Raw genomic sequence first — 13,756 nt, 5'->3', positions numbered from 1 at the left:
GTTTAAAATTTATCCGTTGAAATCGAGTCCGGTCGAAAAGTCCGCCGTCTGTATGCTAGTTCGACGGACAAAAAGCCACGCTAGGGCAGCTATTGGCTACTGGCTATGAACTTCCTTGTTTTAGTCCGGTCGTACGTCATCACGTACGAATTCGACGGACTTTGGTGGATTGTGTGTAGGCAAGTCCGTTCATTCACAAAGTCCGTCGGAAAGTACGTCGAAAAGTCCGCCGGGCAAAGTCCGCCGTAAAGTCCGCTCGTGTGTACGCGGCATAAGTCCAAGGAAAAGCAATGCATTTTCAAACAAGATTGAACTCGAGGGCAAGACAGCCTGTCTACAGTGGTTAGGGGGATTAGAAATAACATAAGACAATGCAATTCTACAAAATTTATAGGAAACTCATGGAGCTACTATCAGCCCAACAGAGCTGAAACATAACCGAGATACACACAACTCTGTCTTTAGATTATGAAAAATATTAAAAAATATAATTTTACCAAATCAGTAGCAATCTCTTGAAGCCTCAGCAGAACTGAGTATCCGAGATAAACACAAATGTATTTCTAGTCTAGACAGACATATAGATGGGTAGACCCGATTGGCTGCTTAGTTTTAATTCTTTAGTTCTGAATTTTAGTTCAAGAAAGCAAACTTCTAGCCTGAACATTTTATCTGTATCGTTTGTTCATGTCATAAATAGTACACTTAAATATTATTTTGTATTTTTGTTAAACTTTGTAATTTTTACAATGAACTCTGATGACTGCTGCTGACAACCTTGGTAGAACCTCTCTCCAACATCCACCTGAAACACAGTTTTTTTCTTGACTGCCGAAACCAGATAGCTCTTATTAACGGCTTCAGCTCCGGAAAATTTGGCTGCAGAATGACTGGGCCATTTTTCGCAATTCGGCACTGCGTCGCTTTAACTGACAATTGCGCGGTCGTGCGATGTTGTACCCAAACAAAATTGACGTCCTTTTTTTCCCCACAAATAGAGCTTTCTTTTGGTGGTATTTGATCATCTCTGTGTTTTTTATTTTTTGCACTATAAACAAAAAAATTGCGACAATTTTGAAAAAAACACAATATTTTGTACTTTTTGCTATAATAAATATCCCCTTTTGTTTTTTTAAAAGCAAATTTTTTTCTCAGTTTAGGCAGATATGTATTCTTCTACATATTTTTGGTAATAAAAATCGCAATAAGCGTATATTGATTGGTTCGCGCAAAAGTTATAGCGTCTACAAAATAGGGGATAGATTTATAGCATTTTTATTATTTTTTTTACTAGTAATGGCAGCAATCTGCAATTTCTATTGTGACTGCGACATTATGGCGCACACATCGGACAATTTTGACACATTTTTGGGACCATTGGCACTTATACAGCGATCAGTCCTATAAAAATGCATTGATGACTGTAAAAATGTCACTGGCAGTGAAGGGGTTGACACTAGGGGGCGATCAAGGGGTTAACTGTGTTCCCTGCTATGTGTTCTAATTGAAGGGGGGATGAGACTTGCTAGGGGAAGAGAGAGATTGGTGTTCATACACACAGAGATCCCGGTTCTCGCCATGTCACAAGCGATCGCGGTAGCCCGCCGGGCACTCGCATCGGCTCTGGGGGTGACCAGCGGGCGTGCGTGCCCCTAGTGGCCACATAAAGAAGCGACGTAACATGACGGAGATTCACGCAGCTGAGCCATGTTGCCGTAGTGCAACTGCGGCGGCTGTATGGCAAGCGGTTAAAGGAAACCTGGAGTACGGCAATCACCACAATCTGCATTGACACATTTCACACATCTTTGTTAAGCATGGATGTCTGAAACATGTCAGGGTGATGTTTGTAATGTATACAGTTAAACTGTGTAGCCGGTACCATTTTACTGCCTTCAGGTGTATTTCAAATTGTTCTGAGTATATGTTTACCTACCTTTGTAAATGTTATTATATATTTTCTTGAATTACAACATACAGGAAATTAACTTGCCTTTAGCATTTTCTGAAAAATCCTACTTTAAAAAAGTTTTTTTTCAGCAAAGCAGCAAAGACTCTCCTGTTTAACATGTGAAATGGAGCTTGGAGCGCCACCTGCTGGAATATGAAACATTGATTTGCAGCATTTTATGTCTACCTAAATAATAAAGAAACACATTTATTTTCCTAAACATAATAAAGACAAAAAAAGCATACAGAAACATGATATGCTTCCCTTTAAGGGTATCTCCACTTTTGTGGGGAAAAAAAACAGCAATTGAAAAAAAATTATATAGCATATGCAACTGCTACCTGAGTTATAACTAAATGTTACTAAAAAGAACCTTTCCTTTTCAATCTGCAGCGCTGTAATTTTCTGTAAAACACAATGCACGATAACAACCTGGAGGTGTTCTGTGCTTGTGTGATTGGCTCACTGATTTTCCCAGAAGTCTGCACTAGGATACAAGTCAGATTTCGGGTATCCTCTGCAACCAAAATTTCATTTTTGGTAAGGTACTCCCAAAAGGAAATCAACATTTAAATGAATTCGAGCCCTGACACTTTCCTTTTTAGAACCCTACAAGTGCAGCAGCCGATTGCCGTTGATAAAATGTACTCCCGTTCACATTCACTTCGCACATGGACACAGACAAACAAACAGCTATTTCTTCAAAGTAAAGCCCCATACACATGGGCCGAATATTGGCGGGTTAAACAGCAACCGGCCAAAATATGATTCGTGTGTATGGAAGCCTGTCCAACAGAAGCTGTTCAAACATCCAGCTTCTGTCGTAGGGACATGTCTGAAAAACATCTGCCGATCAGCACTCTCAGCCAGTGGCTGAGAGTGCTGACCGCCGTGTTCTAGCGTGTTCTAGCTCCTTGGTTTTTTTTCTATTCCGCCTGCTGGGTTGAAAGAAAAAAAAAACAGCATAAGAAAAGGTAGGAAACTACAACAAAGTTTATTAAAATCCCTGCAATGTGCATCGATTACGCAGAGGGGAATGTTTTTTTTGTTCTCAACAAAAGTGAAGTTACTCTTTATTGTACATGTTTGATAAAGTGTATATTGCATATATTTCAGAAATCTTGGCAGTGGTGTGTAATGTGTAGTAAAGCATGACCATTCTAAAGATATGCTAAATTGTTACTTCCTTCCCTTTTACTTTTCGGTATTTACTCATACCAGCTTCCTGCCTTTTTCTGGGCAGGTTTAACCACACAGAGATTATTATTATAAATTAATATTAAAAACACGTTAGGCGTAGTTTGTATTGGAACTTTGGTCATATTTATGATTTTTAAATAATACAATAAAACAAGTGCAAAATTACAAAAACAAAAAAAGATATAAGTAGTAAATTATGACACAAAGATCAGCTCAGGGCAGAGACAGCATTTGGTGTTGAAAGTTTTAGCACCCAAGTAAATGCTGATTTTTGTAGCAGTTCATTTATAGTTATGGGTGCGAATACATGGTGCAAATTTAATTCCTGCAACCACGGGTTGCAGAAATGAAATTTGCACGATTCCCCCCATCGACAAAGAAAGTGCTGACAGGGGAATTAGCAATTGTCTTCTCCTGGCGGGAAGGGGGGGGGGAGTTGTCTCCGCCGGGAGAAGACAGTGATTATTGAATATGGCAGACTGGTTGTACCCAAGTTGATCGATCGATCGACCTGGTACATTCGGCCTGCATATTAATGGTTCAAATCTCGGCTGACCTTAGTTAACCAAAGCTAAGGGATTGAGTGATTAAGGTGCAATAGGTGAAAGTGGACATCTAGCAAATATCTGCTGGATCAGAATATCATCTGTGTGTGACCAATTTTAATGGGGCCATTTTGGAAACTGACAGTGGAATGTATACCATTCAAGGAGCTTGTACTGCGTTGTGCAGTTTATACAAAACCGCACTTTTGATTATACACATAATTCAAAACTGATAGGCGGCAACTTTTCTTTGCAATTTTGTCTTAGGTGGGTGTCAGATGGGAGAGTGCAGCTAGTGATTCTGCCACTTGTAATCGCCAGTAGCTGGATCAATAAGAGGCTGACTGCTTGTCTCTATGGAATAAGTCAGTCCCCCTGTAGCTGAGGCACCGCTGGTGATCAAGGGCCAACAACCTGCAGGCTAGTGACAGGGTGATATCTTGCTGCATCTGGCTACAAAGGGTGGGATTCCACAAGGATAAATAGGCAGCCTTTTTAGCAGTCCTGCCACTGGCAATTTGTCTCTATAGGCAGAATTGTCATCTGGCATTAGCCTTGAGCCAGCCATAAACGGTTCGAATCAGGGCCGGTCCAGTAGGAACCAGCCGAGATTGGAACCATGTATGGGCAGGATGAATCTCTCATCTCTCCAAGTCGATCGTTTGATTAACTTGGGATCAACCAGCCTGATGGATTTTACCTGCGATTATCTTTAGCGGCTGTGATAGCCGCTAGCAATAATCACGGTGTTCTCGCGGCGGGGACAGCTCTCCTGCCGGGAAAACACAATAGCTCCGCGGGAGGGATTCTCCCATAAACATTGTGTTGATGAGGGAATCAAGCTATTTTCTTCTCTGTAACCACGCCGTCCATGGCTGTCCTTAGACTACGTAGAGTAGATATTGATAACATACTGTTGAAGGCTGATGCTTCAAACTTTTCCCAAACCTTTTACAAAATATGAAGTTTTTAAAGAATAAGCAACAAAGGATGTGCTAATTGAGGTTAAAACATGCTGTTTATGCATGAGAAGTTTCTGAAAACATTTTTACAAAGAAACAGAATAAAACTGCATGCAAAAACACTGTGCTTCCTCTAATGTGCCTTTTGGCTGCCTTTCTGTAGACAAGTGAAAGTGCGATGTTCTTTTTGTTTCCACCATGCAGTTTGCTCCCAAAATGAAAAGGTTGTTCACTGCTGGATAAAGATCTGTTTGTACCTATTTTTGGAGCATGCAGAAATAGGAACCTTTTGTCATTGCTTAAAATCTGCCTCTGAAATCTGAAGGCCTTTAAAGATTTTTTCCTTTTTTGAAATTGTTTGCTTTTAACAAGCAACAGTTTTCCAATCAACATTTAAGATATTTTTTTTATTATGTACATTGTTGTATTACTGTGTCGAATAACACAAGCAGCATGAGTACGTTTTGTTAAATACAGGTGTAAGGATATCAGAGAATTCTATGTGTACTTTGTGCAATTTGTAATTAAGCCTTCGTTCACATTGGATGCGGGTTTGAAATCACACGACTTCATCTGAAATTGCACGATTTCAAAGCCGCATTTCAGTGCGACTTTGGGTGCGACTTCAAAGACATCTGTGCAGCTTCATGCAAATGTAAGGCATATGTAAACTGTTGCTGGTATGTAGCACTTAAGTATATTTTTCTTAAAATGTAATGTAGACTATATCAGTACCAGCATTCCCATGACTTCCTTGTTTTATTATATTGTAGACCGGATACACATTTCCTTTATGACCTGGGCAGCACTGAAAGTTTCTAGATTAGTGATAAGTTTCTTACTATAATTCTCTTTGGTAGCAAGATAGGAAAGCTGTAAACTCAAATGGATTATTGCAAAATGAATTGCATAAAAATCTTGTATTATAATTCACATGGTTTTATAGGGAAAATGTCAGCATTACCAATTAAAAGTTAAAAAAATGGTTAAAAAAAGTGAGCTAAAAGAAAGGAGGGTTTTGGGACTTTTAAGGAGGAACACATATTAACATGTGTGCCTCCATCCCTAATTATTGAACTACAAGAAGGAGGTTGGGACTTTAAATGAGACAGGTAATAACCAAGTATAAAAGTATTGACATATTGACATCTAATATACAAGATACATAATAATGGTTGTTTGTTAGGGATCAAAATTACACAATACACATACACATTGCAATTAGCCATCTGGAAGGACATACTGGGGGTTATTTACGAAAAGGCAAATCCACTTTGCACTACAAGTGCACTTGAAAGTCCACTGAAAGTGCACTTGGAAGTGCAGTCGCTCTAAATCTAAGGGGTAGATATGAAAACAGGGGAAGCTCTGCTGATTTTATCATCCAATCATGTGCAAGCTAAAATGCTGTTTTTTATTTTCCTTGCATGTCCCCCTCGGATCTACAGCAACTGCACTTCCAAGTGCACTTTCAGTGAACTTTCATGTGCACTTGTAGTGCAAAGTGGATTTGCCTTTAGTAAATAACCCCCACTGTAACATGTCATAATAGAAAATGAAAAGGTAGATCTTTGCCATAATCAATTAAGATTATGTGGTAGAGTAAAGCTTATACATGAGATGGTTAAACCCCTACATAAACGTTGAAACGGCATCCTATAAAGCTTGGTGCATTTTGTGGATTGGTTCCACTCATCGGGAGTGGATGCTGGACATGTCTGCAAAGAATGTATATATAGATACCATTATAATTAAGGTCAAACCCAATGTAGTAAAAAAGGGGTAAGGTCAGGAGGAGGAAATTGATCCAACCCTAAGTAACTTACAAGGTTGGATTCAGCCTATACGGTACTAAAGGACAAAGGGGCCGCTGTGAAGGTCTAGCCCAGGAGCTGAGGTAATAGAGATCCTTTGGAGTGCCGGGCGTACAAATGACTGTCCCCAGAAGGGTGAAGGTCGCCATAGTGTTCATGGTAATGGGGCCAAGTACCGGCTCCAAAAGTGTCTATAAAATAAATTATAAATTGTAATGTGTAAATGTGACAATTTGGATGCTGCTACTACCAAGTGGTAAATATAGCCCATAACCATTAGGACTGTGGAAAGATTGAAAAATACTGTAGGAAGACAAAAAGTAAACCCAGGTGTGAACGAAGGTTCATATAAGGAGTGGAAGAGAGTGACCTTGCCCAAAAGAAGGCAGAAATGAAAATCAAGGCTGTGACTGCATAAAAAGCATAGTGAATCTAGTGCCCAAGATGAATTACCTTATATAACTACATGGTGGCATAATCTTGGTGTAGCGTAGAATATGGCTAGGTGGTGCAGCAGGAGAGCCTGTTTGTTCCAAGTGGGGAAGTGTGAACACAGCCGACACAGCCCCAGGGTCTCTCCCAGCATCACGCCGGCATGATAGGTAGCGGCGGGCACTTGTCTGTGTTTCTACCTATTTTCCGTTTTTAGTTCTCCCTCTCTTCTCTTTTCTTCTTCTATGCACAACAGACCCCATTTTTTTTTTTTTGAAAAGCCAGTGGCGTGCAAAACACACCCAAAAACTTCCACCCGTGCCAAAAAAAGTGCACACACATAAAGAGTGAAACACAAAAATGTGCAATGGGTGTTACACTGTCCTCCACTAGGGAAGGACCTTACCCTGATCCCCCGGGGTCCCCATGAGAGAGGGCGAACCAAACCAAAAGGCCTATGTCTACCCCCTCCCAAGACTTTCAAAGTAGGCCCGAGGACCCACACCCTACTCATCACACTGTGACAAACGTGACAACACCAAACAAAAAAAAAATACAAAAAAAAAAGTGACGCACACAGGGGTAAATAAAAAGAAAGTGGGGAGAAGGAAGATGGGAGAGCTGAAAGTGACCAATGTGCAATACAATGGCCGGCCCTTCGGCCAGGAATAAAAATTTCCCCTGGTCCTAGCCAAAAGGCTCGGCCCTAGAGGCAGGTGCGAAAAACGTGTGTTGTGGTGAAGTGACCTTGGTGCCATAAATCAAGTGCCTGAACACTGTGACTGTACGGCACCCCTGAACTGCCACTTCAGGGGCACATTCACCACTGGCTTTTCGTGCAACCCTGACCAACAACCCACACCATCACAGCCCCCACTCCACACAGGAAGGACTGAAGTTCTGGGAGCTCAGGGAGAGCCCTTTACCATCAGGCTCAACCTTCACTCTCATCCTTCCCTCCTAATTACACTCAGGAGACACTAACCACCCCCCCTCCCCGAAGGAGGAGCCGGTGTTCTCTCCCAAGAAACTGTACAAAGCTAGGACTGCTCCAATCCAGGCCAGAGGGCCAGGGACCCGACCCTCTGGGTCAGACCCAGTGGTTCTAAATCCCCATCAGAAGGCTTCCCTTCCGGCTACAAACCGCTCCAGGTTACCTTTACACCAGCAGGTTTTGCATAGCAACCGCCACCCCTGATACCACCTCACCGTAGATCAGGGACAGAAGTAACCGCCATCTCCTGGCAACTGATAAGAATAGATATTACACTTGATCTTAGCCAAAAGGCCGAGAAGCAATAACAGACCCCATGGTTTATGAATAGGTACAATGCTATAATGTTACAATGTTATAATGTTATATATGTCTACATCCTTCTCCTGACAATCCTACTATAAGAGAGATGTGAGGGGATCAATTCATCCTACTGATGGATAACTAATGTCTGTTTATTCTTTTCCTATTTTAGGCTATCTGATTAATGAAAAACAAACAAGATGAAACTGCTACGAACTATGAATTACACCAAGTTTAACTAATGCCAAGGTATGTCATCTTAAAAACCAAAAAAAATGTATAATTCAGACACAGGCCAAAAACTAGGCAATTCCTCTTCTTTATTTTTGTCTACAGGGTTGCATATTGTTATCATGCATAATTGTGTAGCCTACCTATATGGCATCTTAAAAGAAGTCAAAATGAATTTACCAGTTTTTCAGGAGGATTAATTATTTTTAACTGTTTCACCAATTTATCTAGCCGGTCTGGGTAATACTACCATCTCGGTTTCTAATTTCTAAATAATATTTGCTATTTTTTTTTTCAACAGACATTTTGCTAAGCAAGTGTTTTGCCCCAAAAACTTTAATTTTCAATAAAGGCAGAATAGAGAAAGATCTTATATGGAGTGGTATTATTGCTTCGTTTTTTTTTTTTTTTGTTTTTCAGAAATATCTTTAGAAATGGGCCCCTTTGTGAATTAATTGTGATGTGTCCCTTTAAAGTATTGCAGGAATTGTCTGGTTTTCAGCATTTACTAGCCTCATAAATGTCCTCCATTATATGTTCCTTTTTTGATAAGAAATTAGAAAAGTACCATTAGTTTTGAGGATGTGTTCTTATAACTAACTAATTTGTTTATTACCGACAGAGTAAAAAATAACTTGTTCCTCTTTTTGTACCATTGTTAATTACTGAGAAGTGTTGAGGGCTTTTTAATGGTATAACATCTGTAGAGGTAAAATATTTTACATCCTGATGTTGGAGGTATAGATGAAACTAAGAAACCTTTCTTTAGACGGCTGCCTTTTATTTTGCAGAGAAGCACCTTGTGCCTCAACTAAAGGATTTGTTTTTATAGTGGTCCATTTTCCCCTTCAACTATATACAGTTAACAGGTTGTGATTTTTTCTTTTATGGGGATATTGCAAAGAGAACAACAACCAAAACAAGTTTGGTTCATCTGGACTAAGGCTATGTTTCCACTATTGCGTCTCCAAAGTCGCGCGATTTTGCCGCGATTTTTACCGCGATTTTACCGCGACTTTTTACCGCGATTTGAAGCAATGCCTGTATCTATGGACCTCAAGTCGCATCAAAGTGGGACCAAAGTAGTGCAGGGACTACTTTGAAGTCGCTGCGACTTGAAGTCGCACAGATATGAACGGTACTCATTGGAAATCATGAGAAACAATTTGTCATGCGACTTTTCAGTCCCAAGTCGCATGAAAAGTCGCACTAGTGGAAACAGAGCCTTAGTGTCATTTTGCACCTACAGTATTTTAATCCAATAAAGGGGGGCTAGTGAATTAAAAAGTGAGTTTGATTAAATCATTGAAAAAGTGACAAAGTATTACAATTGTATAATAATTTATTGTGCAATTGTTTTGAAATTAAAGTATGACTAAAGGCAAACTTTTTTTCCGTTTTGGACAGAGTAGAGAGGGATTAGAACACCTATTAGGTTTTTATTGCTGTTTGTGTTCCCATTAAGGAGATTCGCTGTCTGTATTTGTCCTGTTTTCCATTATCATTGAGGCTGAGTTCACATATGAGCGGCTGCAGGTTCATGCCTGGGGTCGAGTGCGTGTCTGTTCACTGGTTCACGTGTGATTCCAGTCCGAATGTTTACCTGAATTTGTACCTGAATTGGACCCAAACACGTACAGGTCCCTTTTTCAATCCGTACCGTGGCCACCCTGGGAAATATGTGAGCCAGCTCCATTGAGAGCCAGTCACATTCACATGTCATGTGAATTGGATGCAGGGAAACCCGCATCCAATTCGCGTATATGTGAACCCAGCCTTCAAGTAAAAGAAAAAAACCCAAATTTTGGGTTGTCCCCAGTAAAGTAATAGATGTGAAATCTTCCAATGAGGACACTGGTTCTGGTGATCTGGCTATGGGACAGGAAGTGAAGGTAAATCTCCCCAGTGGGACACAGGTGAAAAAAAAAACAAAAAAAAAACTGATGGGTGTAACCCTCTCTTACTCTATCCAAAATGAAAAAAAAAATGCCTATAGTTATTTACATTTTTTATAATACTTTCCTGTATGTGATTTTATGTAATAAGTATGTTAAAGAGCAAATCGTTCCAACAGGTGGACTCAGTCAGATGTTAATGCAGTCAAACACTTCAACTGCAATAAATCAGAAAAGTTACTTGGTTTGCCTTAATGTGATTTCTTTGTGATACACTATAGCCAGCCTTTATGCACCTCCACACATTACTGGGAGTGTACACCTTGAAGCCTGTGCTATGCACCTGCTGTTTCTGCTTCTTTCATTCCCAATCACAAACTTTCAAGGCTGGTTTGAATCAATCTGATGGTTGTGACAAATGTCTTACGTCAGGGTTTCTGTATGTGACAGATAGCAAGGAACCTGCAGTAAGTACCTTTGGAAAAAGTGCTCCGGCATCACAACCAAGGTTTTTTTAGGCTACATTCACACCAGCTATTAAGGCCGGAGCAAACTGTAGAGACAGAAATCTTCAGATTCCTGCTGCAGCTGTGAGTTGCTAGGTGCAGCTGCCAGCCCCATTCAAAATAATGTCAGGTCACCCGTGGTCGCAGCTATCTGCACAGCCAGTAATTACCTGCGATAATTGCTGCAGAACACAGCCGATGTGAATGTAGCCTTATGCCCCTTACACACGGTCGGATTTTCCGACGGAAAATGTGTGATAGGACCTTGTTGTTGGAAATTCCGACCGTGTGTAGGCTCCATCACACATTTTCCATCGGATTTTCCGACACACAAAGTTTGAGAGCAGGCTATAAAATTTTCCGACAACAAAATCCATTGTCGGAATTTCCGATCGTGTGTACACAAATCCGACGCACAAAGTGCCACGCATGCTCAGAATAAATAAAGAGATGAAAGCTATTGGCTACTACCCCGTTTATAGTCCCAACGTACGTGTTTTACGTCACCGCGTTCAGAATGAACAACTTTGTGTGACCATTTGTATGCAAGACAAGTTTGAGACAACATCCGTCTGAAAAAATCCTAGGATTTTGTTGTCAGAATGTCCGATCAATGTCCGACCGTTTGTACGGGGCATTAGATTACCAACATAAAAAATTAGGGGTGGAGGAATATAAAAACCGTGAGAAAGATAGCATAGGGAAAAGAAACAGTAGGGAGTTTAACGTGTGCTTGCTGCCTACATACAATTGTGCTCATAAGTTTACATACCCTGGCAGAATTTATGATTTCTTGGCCATTTTTCAGAGAATATGAATGATAACACAAAAACGTTTCTTTCACTCGTGGTTGGTGTTTGGCTGAAGCCATTTATTATCAATCAACCGTGTTTACTCTTTTTAAATCATAATGGCAACAGAAACTACCCAAATGACCCTGATCAAAAGTTTACATACCCCAGTTCTTAGTACCGTGTATTGCCCACTTTAACATCAATGACAGCTTGAAGTCTTTTGTGGTATTTGTGGATGAGGCTCTTTATCTTCTCAGATGGTAAAGCTGCCCATTCCTCTTGGCAAAAAGCCTCCAGTTCCTGTAAATTCTGCGGCTGTCTTGCATGAACTGCACGTTTGGGATCTCCCCAGAGTGGCTCAATGATATTGAGGTCAGGAGACTGAGATGGCTACTCCAGAACCTTCACTTTATTCTGCTGTAGCCAATGACAGGTCAACTTGGCCTTGTGTTTTGGATCATTGTCATGTTGGAATGTCCAAATACGTCCCATGCGCAGCTTCCTGGCTGATGAATGCAAATGTTCCTCCAGTATTTTTTGATAACATACTGCATTCATCTTGCCATCAATCTTGAGAAAATTTCCTGTGCCTTTGTAGCTCACACATCTCCAAAACATCAGCGATCCACCTCCGTGTTTCACAGTAGGAATGGTGTACCTTTCATCATAGGCCTTGTTGACTCCTCTACAAATGTAGCATTTATGGTTGTGGCCAAAAAGCTCAATTTTGGTCTCATCACTCCAAATGACTTTGTGCCAGAAGGTTTGAGGCTTGTCTCTGTGCTGTTTGGCATATTGTTAGTGTATTGGCATTTGCATAGTAATGGCTTTCTTCTGGCGACTCGACCATGCAGCCCATTTTTCTTTAAGTGCCTCCTTATTATGCATCTTGAAACAGCCACACCACATGTTTTCAGAGAGTCCTGTATTTCACCTGAAGTTATTTGTGGGTTTATCTTTGCATCACAAAAAAATTCCTGGCAATTGTGGCTGAAATTTTAGTTGGTCTACCTGACCGTAGTTTGGTCTCAACAGAACCCCTCATTTTCCACTTGTTGATTAAAGTTTGAACACTGCTGATTGGCATTCTCAATTCCTTGGATATCTTTTTATATCCCTTTCCTGTTTTATACAGTTCAACTGCCTTTTCCCACAGATCCTTTGACAATTCTTTTGCTTTCCCCGTGACTCAGAATCCAGAAACATCAGTGCAGCACTGGATGAGAGATGCAAGGGTCTGTCAGGAGTCCAGAAACGCATTGACCTTTTATACACACACACTAATTACAAGCCAACAGATCACAGGTGAGGTTAGTTACCTTTAAAAGCCATTCAAACCCCTTTGTGTCAACTTGTGTGCATGTTATCTGGCCAAAATCACCAGGGTATGTAAACTTTTGATCGGGGTCATTTGGGTAGTTTCTGTTGCTATTATGATTTAAAAAGAGTAAACACAGTTGATTGATAATAAATGGCTTCAGCCAAACACTAACCATGAGTGAAAGAAATGTTTTTGTGTTATCATTCATATTCTCTGAAAATGGCCAAGAAATCATAAATTCGGACAGGGTATGTAAACTTACGAGCACAACTGTATATTTGTTTTTATTTATTAGATACTTATATAGTGCCGTCAATTTACACAGCGCTTTACATATTTATTATACATTTTTAGTCCCTGCCCTCAAGGTATATAAAAATCGTGGGAAAAATAATTAAATATACCAGTGTTCTCCCATCGCGGTGGTCAAAAAGAAGAAAAAAAAGCCAGGCACCCCATCACAAATGCTGAATTACAGATGTCAATAACCGATAAAACAGTAAAAAGCTAATTTTGTTGCTTGTTAACAGTAATAGAAAATAGAAGTAGGGACAGGGCAACTGGAACATAGCATAGGGAAAAGAAACAGTAAGGAGTTGAACATATGCTTGCTGCCTACTTATATTTATTTTTGTTTATTACAGATACTTATATAGTGTCCTGTCAATTTACACAATACTTTACATATTTATTATACATTCACATCAGTCCCTGTCAGGAAGGAGCTTACAATTTAATCCCCTTAACTCACATTCATACTTATACTAGGGCCAATTTAGACAGGAGCCAATTAATCTACCAAAGGCTC

General features: G+C 40.3%; 1 protein-coding gene and 1 pseudogene across 4 annotated transcripts in view; one reads left to right on the top strand and one right to left on the bottom strand.

Moving 5' to 3' along the window:
* TIAM2 (TIAM Rac1 associated GEF 2) overlaps positions 1–13,756 on the top strand; it is a 432,210-nt gene that overhangs the window by 179,707 nt on the left and 238,747 nt on the right. For all 4 annotated transcript variants that reach the window (XM_073627924.1, XM_073627922.1, XM_073627925.1 and 1 more), the window contains one exon: positions 8,374–8,450. The gene's annotated coding sequence lies outside the window, so the exon portion shown is untranslated. The remainder of the gene's footprint in view (positions 1–8,373; positions 8,451–13,756) is intronic.
* On the bottom strand, positions 8,071–8,204 carry LOC141141967 (U2 spliceosomal RNA; annotated as a pseudogene).

This window comes from Aquarana catesbeiana, linkage group LG04, assembly GCF_042186555.1.
Source record: "Aquarana catesbeiana isolate 2022-GZ linkage group LG04, ASM4218655v1, whole genome shotgun sequence".
Lineage (NCBI taxonomy): Eukaryota > Metazoa > Chordata > Amphibia > Anura > Ranidae > Aquarana > Aquarana catesbeiana.
This window is presented reverse-complemented; position numbering and strand designations above follow the sequence as displayed.